Here is a 14,505-nt window from a genome sequence, read left to right on the forward strand (position 1 = left end):
GTGCAGCAAGCATACATAATTTGAGTTTAGTTACCAATAAACTTCCACTAACTATAAAAATAATAATCATAATAATAATAATAAAATCAATATAAAAAGCTTAAAAATAATATAACAATAATAATACAAATAATAAAAATAATTATAATAACAATAATTATAATAATAATTGGCATATTGCATATTGTTTAGGCAATGAGCTTTTTCATTGACTTTGAGAAATGGTGTGGCTCCGTAGAGTTAATGTTTAAATTAATATTTCAGTTTTTTTTTTAATATAATTTGCCACACCGGGCTGTAGGCGAACGGCGGTAATGCCCGTACCGAACCGATTAAAAGTTAAAGTGTATTAAAACAGTACCGGAGCGATCAACACTTAATTTCTAACTGAGTTTTACATAACAAATATTAAAACAGCTGTGCTCGCTCTCTATTGAGAGAGAGAGGAACATAGCATAAAGGGGAATGCAAAATCAGAATGCACAGAGCAATGTATAAGAGCGGTAAATAAATAACTCAAATTTATGATGAGCTGCTGCTAGCTGCGGGCTGCATAACCAAACATCCTCCCCCCGTTGGAGGACACGGGCTGACAACATCATCCTATTTGGGTAGAACGCAAATTTTAGCGACGGCTCTATTGAAGATTCCAGTGGCAGTTTTGAGGACAGCAACTTGTGCGACGCCATCTTTTACTAAAACGACATCATCGATTTGAACGTCTGTCTTCTGTGGTCGCCATTTGCAACTTTTGCTGAAGAAGCGTTAGATATTCACGTCTCCACCGGCTCCAGAATATTTGCTGGTAGTAGGTGACTCGCTGAGAGCGATCCAATCGGTTGAGTTTAAATTCAGGCTTAGCAAACAAGGCGAGGGGGGCCGTGCCTAAGAAGTGCGTTGGCGTTAGTACTTCAAGGTCGTCAGGGTGTTCTGAAAGAGGAACTAAAGGTCTTGAATTAATTATTGCCGCAATGTGGCAAATGAGCTTGCGCAGGTCATCAGCGGGCAAAACGACAGGGCCAACAGCTCGTTAAAAATGATGCTTTGCTGTTTTGACAGCCGCCTTCTAGAGGCCTCCAAAATGCGGCGATCGAGGAGGGATGAATCGCCATTCAATGCATTCAGGAACAAGCGCTTAAGATCCTCCAGCTCATTCCGAGCGCCGACAAAATTAGTGGTGTTGTCCGACCATATGCGTGCAGAATTTCCACGAGCAGCAAGCATACATAATTTGAGTTTAGTTACCACAAAGCTTCTGCGCTGTAAACACGTATAATAATATATAATTAATTATTAACATAAATATAAACATGTAAACGGTACCTAATTCTACCGGCAATTTTAAAAAACGAATAATTAAAAAACTAAACTAATTCTTATTTTATTTCATCATATTTCATATTTCATATTTCCAATTCGTTTCATCGATCAGAGCTGATTTCGACCCGAAAAGCGTCTTCTTGCACAAGCACGCACACATATAAGTTAATAATTACAGTTAATTGGTTTTATTTTGAAGATCGCAAGCGATTTTTTTTTTTGTAATTGATCATTTGAGACTAAAACTATCATACAAAATGTTTCCCTAAGCCCCTAGCAATCAAGTGAAGTCGTCGGCAGCGTCACAGCGGGCGTCGGCAGCGGAGAAGTGTTGATGTCGCGCTTAACCGTTCGTTGGCGTTGATCGCAGCGGAGACTACGCAGACCTCTGGTCAGCATTTTGGGCACTTGTGTTCACCCAGAACAATGTAGAAACACAAGATGAGAGAGAATCGATTGCAGGGCAATAACTCCCCCCTCTTAATTGACGCTTGTCCTCGAGCGGTCAATATAAGGACGGGATGTTGTTGAGACGCATCGTTGGTGGGGTGATTCGTGGTGGTTTGGGCACCGCATTAATGGTTTGAGTGCCAGGTGTTTATTGTTGAGTGTGTTCGAGGTTTGTGCAACTCGGATGTGTTATTCGGATGAAGTTGCAGCTCGAGTGCTTCTCGTATGGAGCCACTGTATCAGTGGCGGTGTAGGTTTTGTTGGGTCTCGTTCAGGAACATAAGTGCCGCTCGATCGTCTCTCGATGTCCCTACAGTAGACCGTGCCATTGAAGTCATTGAACAATATCAGCCCGTCGTCTATATCCTCTATTGCTGGTATGTGTTCTGCATTGACACCTTGATTGCTTTCTATTTAATGTTCTGGCTTTTACTAAATTACTAATGAATTTATATTTACATATTTTTAGACCATTGGAACCTTTGCAGAAGGTATTGATTCCGTACATTTCGTCTTTCTTTAATTGGTAAATTTTATTATTATTCAAATTAAATTATTATTTATTTTTTATTATTAGTGTTCTTTACTGATCATGTTTTGAAATATAAGAAATAAGGAATTAACTGATTCAATAGGGAGATTTTAATGACATACAAATTGTAGTTCCGTTGTGTAATGCGAGATCGACTGAAAGTTTTAACATTTATTCGACCATCAAGGCAGAAATCGGCATATTATTGTTTTCAAATAGGCTACTGATCTCATTCAATTTAAACTCGCTCAGCACAATCTAATTCTGCAAACCTATGGCCAACTCATCTGTCAAAGTCGAATCATTTCCAATTGAATTTTGTGTTCTCGTGGTTACGTTAGTCATTATGTTCATTCTATGTTCTACTTGTCTATTGATGTGGCAATAGTAATTATCCTGAAAGCAATCATGATCTAATGTTACTTTTATGTACTAATTTCCCTGATTCTGTTAATATTGTAGTACTTCGGTCTTCCTTAACTAGTTCCTTCCTAAATCTACTTGATAGCTTAGAACCTAATCTTGTATTAACCCTAACGAAAATTTCTTGCCCTTTGATATAGGTCTTTATGGGCTTTCTTGTCCGGTTGTGGTATTCTATGTCAGTTTCCTGTTTTTTCTTAAGTTGGTCTATATTGTCCGGCTATCCTGCCGAAGAACACCTCTAGAGGTAATTTTTTTGTGACAGAATGGACAGTGTAGTTATATTCATAGATGGCTCTATCGAGAAGTTCCTCGAAGCCCCTGTGTGTTCCATCTCCTTTCAAACATCTCATTATTTCAGAGAGTGTGGAGTGAAATCTTTCTATCTGTCCATTTACCGTACTCTTATACGGAGGTGCTTTATAGAGCTCAATACTCAGCTGGTCTGTCAACATGAATTTGATAGAGGCTGAGTTGAGGGACTTTTCATTGTCCATTACTATTAATTTGGGCACTCCATAATAAAACACGATATCTCTTAAGGCTTTCCTAACGTCTTCTACAGCTTTGGATTTAATAGCTCTTCCCATGGCCAGTTTGGAAAATTTATCAATCGCCGTGAGCACCAGATGTTGTTCTGTCGAGTAGATGTCAATATGAATAATTTGTCCGGGATATTCTGGAAAGGGAGTTTCTTTTATTTCTGGATGCGTGGGATGTCTGTCATATTTAGCAGTCTTACACACCAAACACTGACTCACGATAGCCGAAACTTTTTTCCTCATTTCAGGAAAGTATACTCTTTCGGACAACTGAGCTTTATTTTCCACAGCATTTCTGTGTGCTCTGTTATGTGTCCTAAGTATTTCTTCCTCTTGTTCGGCTTCGTTAACAAGGTGTTTGAATTTGGTTTGACAGAATCTAATCTTGAAACCCTGAAAATGAATAGTGTAGAGAATTTGTATTTTCCCCATTACATCCAAAGATGTTAAAATTCCATTAATCACGGAAGGGTTGAGATATTCCTTTAAATCTGTCAAGAGACTATCCGGTGTGAACAATTTACGATCTACTAAATGCCTTTGGAATGTCGGGAATGAATTGCTAAATGAGTGATTCTCCGACTCGGACTTCCTGAAGAAAATTTGATTCCTAAATGCATTCATCGGGGCTTCAACGCTAGGTATCAGCCCATGGCTCGAACTGTCGGAGCTCTACATTGTTGAGGCTACTCTGTTAATCTGTTCTACTGTCGGTCCTCTGGACAGAGCATCGGCTACAGTATTTTCTCTACCTGGTTTATAGAAAATTTCGTAGTCATATTCCTCTTTTAATCCTCGCATTCCCATCCCAACTACTGAGAGAATGGGTCAAAGGCTGATGGTCAGTAAAGATTTTCACCTTTGCTTTATCGTAAAGGTAAATTTTTAGCTTTTTTAGAGCCCAGATAATGGCTAACATGTCCTTCTCATTCGTGGCATAATTTTTTTCTTCCGCCTTCGAGAGTGTTCTCGATAAAAATGAGATGGGTCTGTTCTCTTGTGAAAGAACAGCGCCTTCTGCGAAATTGGAAGCATCCGTTGTTAGGTGAAATTCTTTTTTAAAGTCATTTCAAGTTGGCTTGCTGAAGAGTTCTGAAAATGGTGTCAAGGTTCTGGTAGTGTGTTTCATCATCTTTACTAAAGATGATGATGTCGTCAATATAAATGAGACATATCTTACCGATATGTTCTTAAAGGATATCATCTAAGGCGCGCTGGAAAATTGACGGTGCATTTTTCAGACCGAATGGGATTCGTGTAAACTCGTATTTTCCATTATTGACGGAGAAGGCGGTCTTTTCAATATCAGATTCCTTTAAAAGAATCTGATGAAACCCACTTTTCAGATCGAGCACTGAGAAAATCTTGTTGTCTCCCAATTGAGCCAACACTTTATTAATGTCAGGGATAGGGTATCTGTCCGCTACCGTTACCATCTTAAGTTTCCGGTAGTCAATTACCACCCTGTATTTTTTCTTGCCAGAGGAGTAGAGTTTTTTTGGTACAAACCACACTGGTGAATTGTATGGTGACCTTGAGGGTCGAATGATTCCATCGTGTAAAAGTTCTGAAATTTGTTTGTGTACCTCGTCTTTAAGAGACATTGGGTACTGATAGAATTTTGAGTACACCGGTATATCCGTTATAGTTCGGATTGCTACCCTTATCTTTATTGTGTAAGTTAGTTTCTGATTGTGGTTTGCGAAGAGACCTGGATTAGAATCAATTATTTTATTTAATTTCTTTCTCTGTTATATCTCTAAGTGTTTTATTCTCTGACTAATTGTGCTAACAGCCTCGAACTGTTTTTCTTTGAGAACGACTCTTTTTCCCGTTTTCCAGTGTCATGGTTAGGTTCTTTAAATCAATTTGCGCTCCCATTCCCTTCATTGTGTCTTTGCCAAGTATGGCGTCAAAAGTCTTTAGCGTTGATAATAAAAAAAAATTTTATTTCGAAATCGAAAAGGTTTGCTCTTTTGTAATGCGATGTTTTTACATCACCGTCTGGATTATCAGCTATGAAAGGCTTGTTATTTGGTGTAGCGTTCGACACCAAATTGGGCTGGACGTAATTTTTGTTAGAGCCTGTGTCAATCAACCCTCTTAAAACCTTTCCACTCCCCACTCTACATTCGAAGTATGGTAGTGACAAAGACACTAGAATAACAAGATGCGTAACGGCCATACATTCGTTTGGCACTATGCAGCCACTTTTTTGGTGAAGGCCAAATTTGCTCTCTTTCCGCTCGCTCACGTTGAGAGCGTAAGAAATATAAAAATAGAATTTGCTTGCTTGTGTGAGTAAAAACAAGAGACGAGAACGCGTATATGTGTGCGTGCTGTGCTAGAAGACGATTTTCGGGCCGAAATCAATTCTGATCGAAGAAACGAATTTACATATTTGGAGTTGTGGCCAATTTCGTAGCAATATGATGAAATAAAATAAAAATTCCCTGACTATTATAATAATTATTATAATAATAATTAAAGCAAATACAAAGGAAATTATTATAACTACTGTAATTTGAAACATAAATTTTCCAAAAAGAAGACATAACATTGAGAAATAAATATTTCATAAAAATAATAATTATTTTTTAATTTCATAAAAAAATAATAATTTAATTAATAAATAATAAAAATAATAATTTTATTAATAAATAATAAAAATAATAATATTTCATAATTATATTTCATAAAAAATAATAATACGTAGTAGAAAATAAAAATTAATAAAATAAATAAAAATATGAAAACAGTTCGTTGCAAAAGTCATATCGTCAGGCACGAAGTGCGGGGACACAAGCACTCAACAATCATTGCCTTATTAATTTTTCTCACGCCGCAAGCTGAATACCCTAATGACAAGTATTCTAATATAAAGTCATTTTCGAAATTTATTTTGTGATGTACATAGATTCGTCTATTACTATTTCTAAGCTTTATTTAAATAATAATAACGTTGAGGCAATGCAAAACAAGAATTTTTCGCATGGTGCCAATTGATAAAAAATAATATAGATTTAAAGTCAACGAACTTCTAAGGTAAAGGGCATATTTTGTCAAATTTACAATACATGAGCATACGTGTGCACACATACAGTTGTATGCTATCACTGTATGCGTAGAAAAGAGCTGTTTGCTGTAGCGCTCTCCGCTCTTTCTCTCTCGAACAAAAACTCAAGAGAGCCTGGAGCCACCTCTAGAGCCACGGCCAAAAAATCGCGTGCCAAAAATTTGTATGGCCGTTACGCATCTTGTTATTCTAGTGTCTTTGGTAGTGAGAAGTCTTCTACTCTAAAAAATGCAACTCGTGGTCTCGTTGTTCGCTGTCAAAATTGTCTATTTGGCCATCACAGTATTCATTTAGGGTGCCGTTTATATCGTTCTGGGTTTCATATTCTTGTATCGACCTTTGATAGCCTGCCATGCTTGAACTGGACCCAGTTATTTCAATACTTGGCTGTCTCATGTCTATTGCTTGGATGTTGTAGTTCCTTTGTCGTTTGTTTATGTCCGAGTGTGGTCTATTCATATAATTAACGTTTCGCGTCTGTACACTGCTGTCCACGTCCATTGGTTTTGGTCTTGGTTGTGGTTTGGTCGCAAAGGGACGGGGTGGGGCATTATATTGTTGCCATTACTGTTGATAGTTTTGTTGGGGTGCGATGAACGGTGCATTACCGAGGTTAGACACATGTTGCCTTGGCGCCGGGAATGACTGGCCTAAATATTGTGGAGGTCTCCTCATGAGATTTCGTGGAGGGACCGGTGGAGGCTGTCGATGGCCAAAGGCATTCGACGGCTGAAAATTGCGGGTGCCGGTATGGGTTTTTCGTTTCCTCTGAAACTCGACTGTTGACCCTTATTTGCCGCATGGTTTGACCTGAATGTTTCATTTTAAAGTTTAAGGCAGTAATGTAAAGCTGCCAAAAGGCGAGGTAAATCTCCTCGAAGGCCTCTAATAAAAGTATCCAGAGCTTTTTCTCTGTACATTTTTGTAACAAAGTGCTCGGATTCTCGGCTCATTTGCATGCAGACGACCTTATTTAGAATAAGAGAAAGATTTTTGTAGACGTCCTGGTGGAAGTCTTCCACCGACTGCTGGTGGCCTTGAACCAAAGTTGACATTTGGTATTCCAAGGTAGTTATGTCCCGTTTATCTGCGTAATGCAGAGTGAGACATCTCGACATGGCCTTCCAGTCCAGCGGAATGCTGTAGGACTCGAGTGCCACATCAGCACTTCCAACAATTTTATTTCTTATGGTATGAAGTATACCATAATATTTTGGAGTACCCACAAATGGGGTATAAGTCTCCATGATTCCAAGACCCAAATTCTGCTGGATTTCCAGAGAATTCCCTGATCGATTTTACGATATCAGGCACCCAAAGGTCACTGCCCACTAAATTATTTCTGTATTCGGGCTCGACGACTTGATCGCTCACGTCAGTAAAGTCAAGCGTATCGTTATTCATTTGTTTTATCAGTCCAGGTAAAATTTGGGACACCGTTCGGCCAATTAATGCTGTCAACTGTTCGACACTCATGTCTACGCGATGCTGTTCAGGCAGGTCGGGTCTTTCTGAGGGCACCGGTCTTTCATTTGAACTGAAAGCTGATGGTCTTATTATATTATTAGGGTTGCCATGTTGGCTTTTAATTCGGACAACAACTGCACAAAACAAGCCTAAACCTAAACCAATTTGAACTTAACAAAAGTTGTGGGCAGAAAATATGGAATGCGTGTGTATGTGTTTGCTTATTTATCTTTCATTTCTTTTTTTTTCAATTTTGCATGCAATAAAAGTTTAGCTCGCCGCGGTTATTTTGATTTGAGAACAGTGTACGAGAAAAGGGAACAGTAAATAAGGAAATTTTTCTTGCAGAAGATCTCTAGGAACTGGGTTGAGAATAATAATAATAAGAATGAAAATAATGATAATAATATAATAATAATAAAATAATAAATAATATAATAATAATAATATAATAATAATAATATATTAATAATAATATAATAATAATAATATAATAATAGTAATATAATAAGAATAATATACTTTATTTTTTGTTATACTTATGTTTTATTATGGGTGGATGCCTGAATTTTAAATTGCTGATGTTTTTTCCAGTGCACTTTTCCAGGTTCTTGTCGTCTCTCTGCCTCCTCTTCGGTTGTTTCAGCATCATCTTCTTCGTCGTCGACGTGTTCTTATTCCTCTTCCTTTTGGCGGGCTGCTTCTGCTGCTGCGCTGTTGTTGTTCTTTTTTTTCCTTATTGTCTGCGCTTTGGCTCACGCAGCCGTTCTCCGCCGTTCGTCGTCTTTACTTTTGCCGTTACTTTTGCCGTTATTTTTCCTTTTACTTTTTTGATTTTACTTTACGTGTGTCGTCACTTCGTCGTTTCACCGTTTTGGATTGCACTGTTAACACTTATCCGTGTTGCTCTTCCGTTAGTTCTCGGCGTTCTACTTCTAATTTTCCTTCTTCTTTTCGGCGAAATTGCTGTTCTTCGTTTTGCGTTTAATTAACATAAAATTGTTGCGGTCACTCCTCCTGGATGGGTGAATGTTATCCTTTTTGCGTTGGCTACTGGGGAATCCACGTCAGCACTCCAAAGAAGATTTTCTGCGGGGTGGCCTGACAGAAAATGTGATCCACGAATGGACAATGCTATTGCCGATGAGTATTTTCCTCCGAAAATAGCCGACCGTGAATTTTGTTTTTTAATGACTTACGCGAGTTTCTTCGGCACAATTTAACCAAAGAATAAACGAAACGAAACGAACGAAAATTTAGATTTTGCTCCGCGACTTAGAATTTTTGCCTTTCGTTCGCGTTTATTCCCTGGTCCCTGTTCGGGCGCCAGTTAATAATTACAGTTAATTGGTTTTATTTTGAAGATCGCAAGCGACCGTTTATTGTAATTGATCATTTGAAACTAAAACTAGCATACAAAATGTTTCCCTAAGTCCCTAGTAATCAAGTGAAGTCGTCGGAAGCGTCGCAGCGGGCGTCGGCAGCGGAGAAGTGTTGATGTCGCGCTTAACCGTTCGTTGGCGTTGATCGCAGCGGAGACTACGCAGACCTCTGGTCAGCATTTTGGGCACTAGTGTTTACCCAGAACAATGTAGAAACACAAAATGTGAGAGAATCGGTTGCAGGGCAATAACTTATACGCGTTCTCATACGGGAACAGAGTAGAAACGTACTCGTTGCAGTGGTTGGTGAAAGGAAATTCCACATTATTCCATTTAAAAAAGGATATATTCATGAAACAAAACTACAGATTAAATCAGAAGCAGACCACCGTATAGTGACTAAATACCTAAATGAAGCTGGTAAAAACTACTACACTTACAAATTAAAAATTTGCAAAGGGCTACAGGTAGTACTTAAGGGCATTGAAGCAACAGTGACAACTGCCGAAATAATTGAGGCTCTGAAGGTCAAAAACTTTTCTGCAAAAACGGGTATTAATATTAAAAACAAAGACAAAGTTCCGCAGCCACTATTTAAAATAGAACTCGACCCAGAGAACCACTAAAGAATAACGAAATGCATCCAATATACAATCTACAGTACTTGTTACACCGGAGGATCACCGTGGAGGAGCCGCACAAACGCTTCAATCCCGTTTAATGTACTAATTGCCAAGAATACGGCCACACAAATATATACTACACCCTAAAGTCAATTTTTGTGGTTTGTAGCGAACCTCATACTACTACTAACTGCCCCAAAAATAAGAAAGATAAGTCGGTGAAGAAATGCAGTAACTGCGGGGAAAAACATACTGCAAACTACTGAGGCTATGTGGTTTACAAAGAATTGAAGAGCCGCCTAAACAAACGTATTGCCACAGCACATACATGTCCAAGGTACATGTACAAAGGTCAGGGCCATAAAAGAATTTCCCGAACCGAGAACAGTGCATGAGGTTAGATCGTTCCTAGGCCTCGCGAGCTATTATAGATGCTTCATTAAGGACTTTGCGGCAATAGGAAGGGCTATTTTGAACATCTTAAAGGGCGAGAACGGAAGTGTTGGCAGACATAGAACGCGACACATCCAAGTAGATTTTAATGAAACGGCAAAAAATGCATTTGAAAAGCTAAGCAACATTCTGGCATCCGAGAATTTTATGTTACGATACCCGGATTACAAGAAGCCATTCCATCTAACGACGGATGCTTCGACCAACGGTATTGGAGCAGTACATTCCCAAGAGGGAAATGAACTACGCCGCAAACGAAGGGAACTATTGGCCATCGTTTGGCCGTAAGCTAAGCTGCGACAATACTCGTATGCGGTGAAGGATTTAACTATCTACATCAGCCGTTAGAGTTCGCAGTGGCCGATTCCAACCCTTACGCAAAGATTAAAAGGTGGAAGGCACGAATCGACGAAATGGGTGCGAAAGTAACCTATAAGCCTGGAAAGGAACATCTGGTTGCGGACAGGACGCAGACTCGTGCGTGGCGATCATTCATAGTGTAATTTCCCAGATATATACAATATAAACAATGGACAAGCCCATAAATTGCGTCCATAATTAAATAATTCTAGAAGAGGCCCGCTTTCCATTTCAAGAACAAGATACGGCACGCAATTAACTTCACCGGCAAGGAGTCATTACTCACTATAGTTCCTTAGGGTGTTAACGCCCTCCATTGCGATTTGCATACTCTGGCAATGGTACAGGAAGATTTAGTTCGGAGATACCTGACAGCAAAATTCTGGCACTGCAAGAATCGTGTTACAGATATTTTTTGAGTCCAGGAAAAGAGGGAGATCGTATTGGTAGAGCATAATAGGGACCACCGATCGGCCCAAGAAAATGTGAAGCAAGTGCTCACGGCGTACTACTTCCCAAAAATGGCCAAACTGGCCAATGAAATCGTTTAAATTTGCAGAACTTGCGCTAAAGCCAAGTACGATAGACACCCAAAAAACAGAAGATTTGAGAATCACCAATCCCCTCTCATATGGGAGAATTTCTTCATATAGATATTTTCTCAACCGATAAGAAATATTTCCTCACGTGCATTGAAAAGTTTTCAAAATTTGCAGTCTAGGACCATCGATGATATGAAACCGTCCTTATTACAGGTAATGAATTTCTTCCCGAGGCCCAAAATGGTCTACTACGACAACGAACCTTCGTTGAAATCGCACACAATCACGGCAATGCTACCAAACATTTTGGCGTCAGCATCACGAATGCGCCGCCCCTTCACAGTGTCTCAAACGGGCAAGTGGAGCGTTTTCACAGCACTCTACTAGAGCTCGCCCGGTGCCTGACAAGGGCATAAGTGATACTGTGGAGATAATCTTGTTAGCCACTACCAGGTATAACAAATCAATCCATTCGGTCATCGATAAGAGGCCAGTCGACGCAATACAAGAATCCACGGACGACACACAAGAACGGATTGCTGAAAAAATTAAGAGTACTCAAGACGCGCTAAGGTCTAGAGAGAATCCATCTCGACAAAACAGAGTCTTCGAAGTGGGCGAAAAGGTTTAGGTCAAAACTAATAGAAGGCTTGGCAATAAACTCACTCCCTTGTGTGAGGAAAAAGCCATAAAAGACGACCTGGGGACCACGGTCCTCATTGAAGGGAGGGTGGTCCACAAAGACAACCTAAAATGACTCTCTCCCTTAGTTTTAAACTTTTTATTATTACTACCTATTATCAGCCGTTTGGCAAACTTCCATATACCATAATAGACATTATCATAAGTCCGTTGCCAACGGCACAATGTTTTAGTTTTAGGATAAAATTAATTGGTAATGGGATAAACCTCAGCGAACAAAAAAAAGCGACTAACAAAATACATCACCACCGGCCATTTATATGAGACACTGCTGGCTAGGAATAGAATACTAATGATGGAGTTACAAAATTTAATATTGTCAGTCCACAGATACCCCCATAGGGGTTACAATCCTCTACCATAATACATTTCATTATCAAATTCCCCAAAATAAAATTATCTTGTAAGAAGGTCACCATTTTCCCGGTCACTTGTAAAGGGGTTATGCTGCGAATAACCGACAACATGGTAGCAAAGTGTGGAGAAGAAGTCCATACAATCAAAAACTTCACCCCAACACCGGGAGCTACCTTTTGCCAACTATCAACGGAAAGCTCATGCACCAGGGAACTACACGCAGGCGTTCTAGCGCATTGCAAGTCACAGCCAAGCGACCTACACCCGCTTACCCGCGTGGATGAGGGAATCATCATCATCAATGACCGGCTAGCTAGGGTCACGGTGGACGACGGAACAGAAGTCTATCTACGTGGCACGCATCTCATTACCTTAAACGATCGCGTCGTGATAAATGACACCACCTTTATAAAACACGACAAGGCCCAAATACGAGCTCGAGGGGTAGCTAGTTCCCTATCATTGAATATCACCGCCAACAGAGATATTCTGAGTCTCCCCTATCTTCACCCGCTGAGTGAACGTAACTTGGAGTTTATCAAAGAGTGCGGGAGAGAAATTGATACCAATCATTCACATCGCATGATATTTATCGCAGCATCGATTAGTTGCGCATTGATTTGCATTGGCATCACCTGTCTACGGTTCATCGGAGCGCGAAGATCTGCAATCCAATTAAACGGGATGATCGCCGAATTAAGACCATCCGAGGAAGGCCGTAATCTTGAAGGGGGAGTAGTTAACACAAGCCAACGGACTAGAACAGTTGTCTCAGTGTATGAAACATAATATCAAAGTGCTGACCCAGCATTGGGCCGGAAACCCGTGCGCAGCCGGCAAACACAGCATATTTGCGTGGCCGCTGCGAGTCCTTGTTAGCTTTAAGAATCATTTTAAGTTCAGTTTGAATTTGCATTTACCAGAATAAGGAGCGGCAGCTCGTCAACTCCGACTAAGCGTCGTAAAATATATTTTTGTTAATTACTCTGCCATGCCACAAGGCTGGCAGTTAAAAGAGGAAAGTTCCTCTCAACGTAAATAACAATCTCCTGCTCCCCGGACTCCCCGGAGTAGCCAGCGAAGGGAGCCCCTCACCTCTGGAGGATTCCTGACGACAACAGCATCGCAAGGCGTGTTTTTCCTAATAAATTGATCTCGAACAGGACGAGGATTGTGTAAAAAGAGTTCGTGTGAAATTGAATAATTCGTCGGTAGAATATTCTGGAGTTTCTGGACCCGCATGTACATATATGTATAGGTATGTATTGATAGAATTGGTGTGTGAAAAACACAAACGTGTGAAAGTGAATTGTTCGTGCGCGATTATTCTGGACATTCTGGACAAGTGATGCTCTGATGACAATTATAGTGCATGGGCTATTCAAATGAAAATCGTTTTGATACATACTGAATTATGCCAGTATGCGGTAGCTTAACAAAAAGCGAAAATGGGAGCGAAGAACAAAATGCGCAGTTCGACGCCAAAGACGAGAAAGCGCTTGCGAGCATCATACTGAGCATAAAACCGTCACAAATAAATAATGTGAAACACTGTAAAAGAGCGTTGGACGTGGAACAAATTAAAGGAAATAGATACGCCAAAAGGCCCCGCGAGTTGTATTAATTTGTTTAAACAATTGTTATATTTGAAAATGGGTCCAAATGATAGCATTGAAACTGTAATGAACGGTTTTTTTTTCTAATTATAGTCGATTTATTGTACTATTTTTACAAGTGACGCTTCCGGTGATCGCGCTGCTCCTGCAGCGTTTCTCCTTCGTTGCCCTAAGCTTCCTTAACAATGGACGACGCGCCGGCTCGACCGGGATTAGATATTGTTATGGGGCAGGGCGTATTGTCCACGGGCGTGGCAACGCTCGCCCTGGGGCCACCTTTGCCGACCACTGACTCCACTGTTCATTTCGAACACGCCAAGTCCCAGTCGTTTCCTCCGAAGGACAACCTGCCGGTTGGATTAGGTTAAAGATGGGGCAGGGACCAACTTTACCAACCACTGACTCCACTGACCTTTTCAGACAGACCAGGTCCTTGCTCCTCCACTCCCAGGATCACTCTTCACTTTCACTACTCGTTCTTTACCGACTTCTCTGCCCGTTTTCACTCACAAACTCCTTCTTTTAAAGTTCCGTCTCACTACCTCCTTCAACGCGCGGTCTGGTTGACTAACACCTAATCCTCCGCCTTCAGACTACATTCCGACTGCGCAACTGCGCGGCCGCGTCCTGACCGCGCAACTCGCGCCGGTACTATCCTCG

At 40.3% G+C, this 14,505-nt stretch overlaps 1 long non-coding RNA gene across 1 annotated transcript in view; it reads right to left on the bottom strand.

The window, feature by feature from the left end:
* Positions 1-264: 264 nt before the first annotated feature.
* LOC117136640 overlaps positions 265-14,505 on the bottom strand; it is a 28,125-nt gene continuing 13,884 nt past the window's right edge. The window contains exon 2 of the long non-coding RNA XR_004459110.1: positions 265-1,260. This is a non-coding gene — a long non-coding RNA (uncharacterized LOC117136640). The remainder of the gene's footprint in view (positions 1,261-14,505) is intronic.

The sequence above is a fragment of the Drosophila mauritiana genome, chromosome 2R (genome assembly GCF_004382145.1).
Source record: "Drosophila mauritiana strain mau12 chromosome 2R, ASM438214v1, whole genome shotgun sequence".
In the NCBI taxonomy this organism is placed as follows: Eukaryota; Metazoa; Arthropoda; class Insecta; order Diptera; family Drosophilidae; genus Drosophila; species Drosophila mauritiana.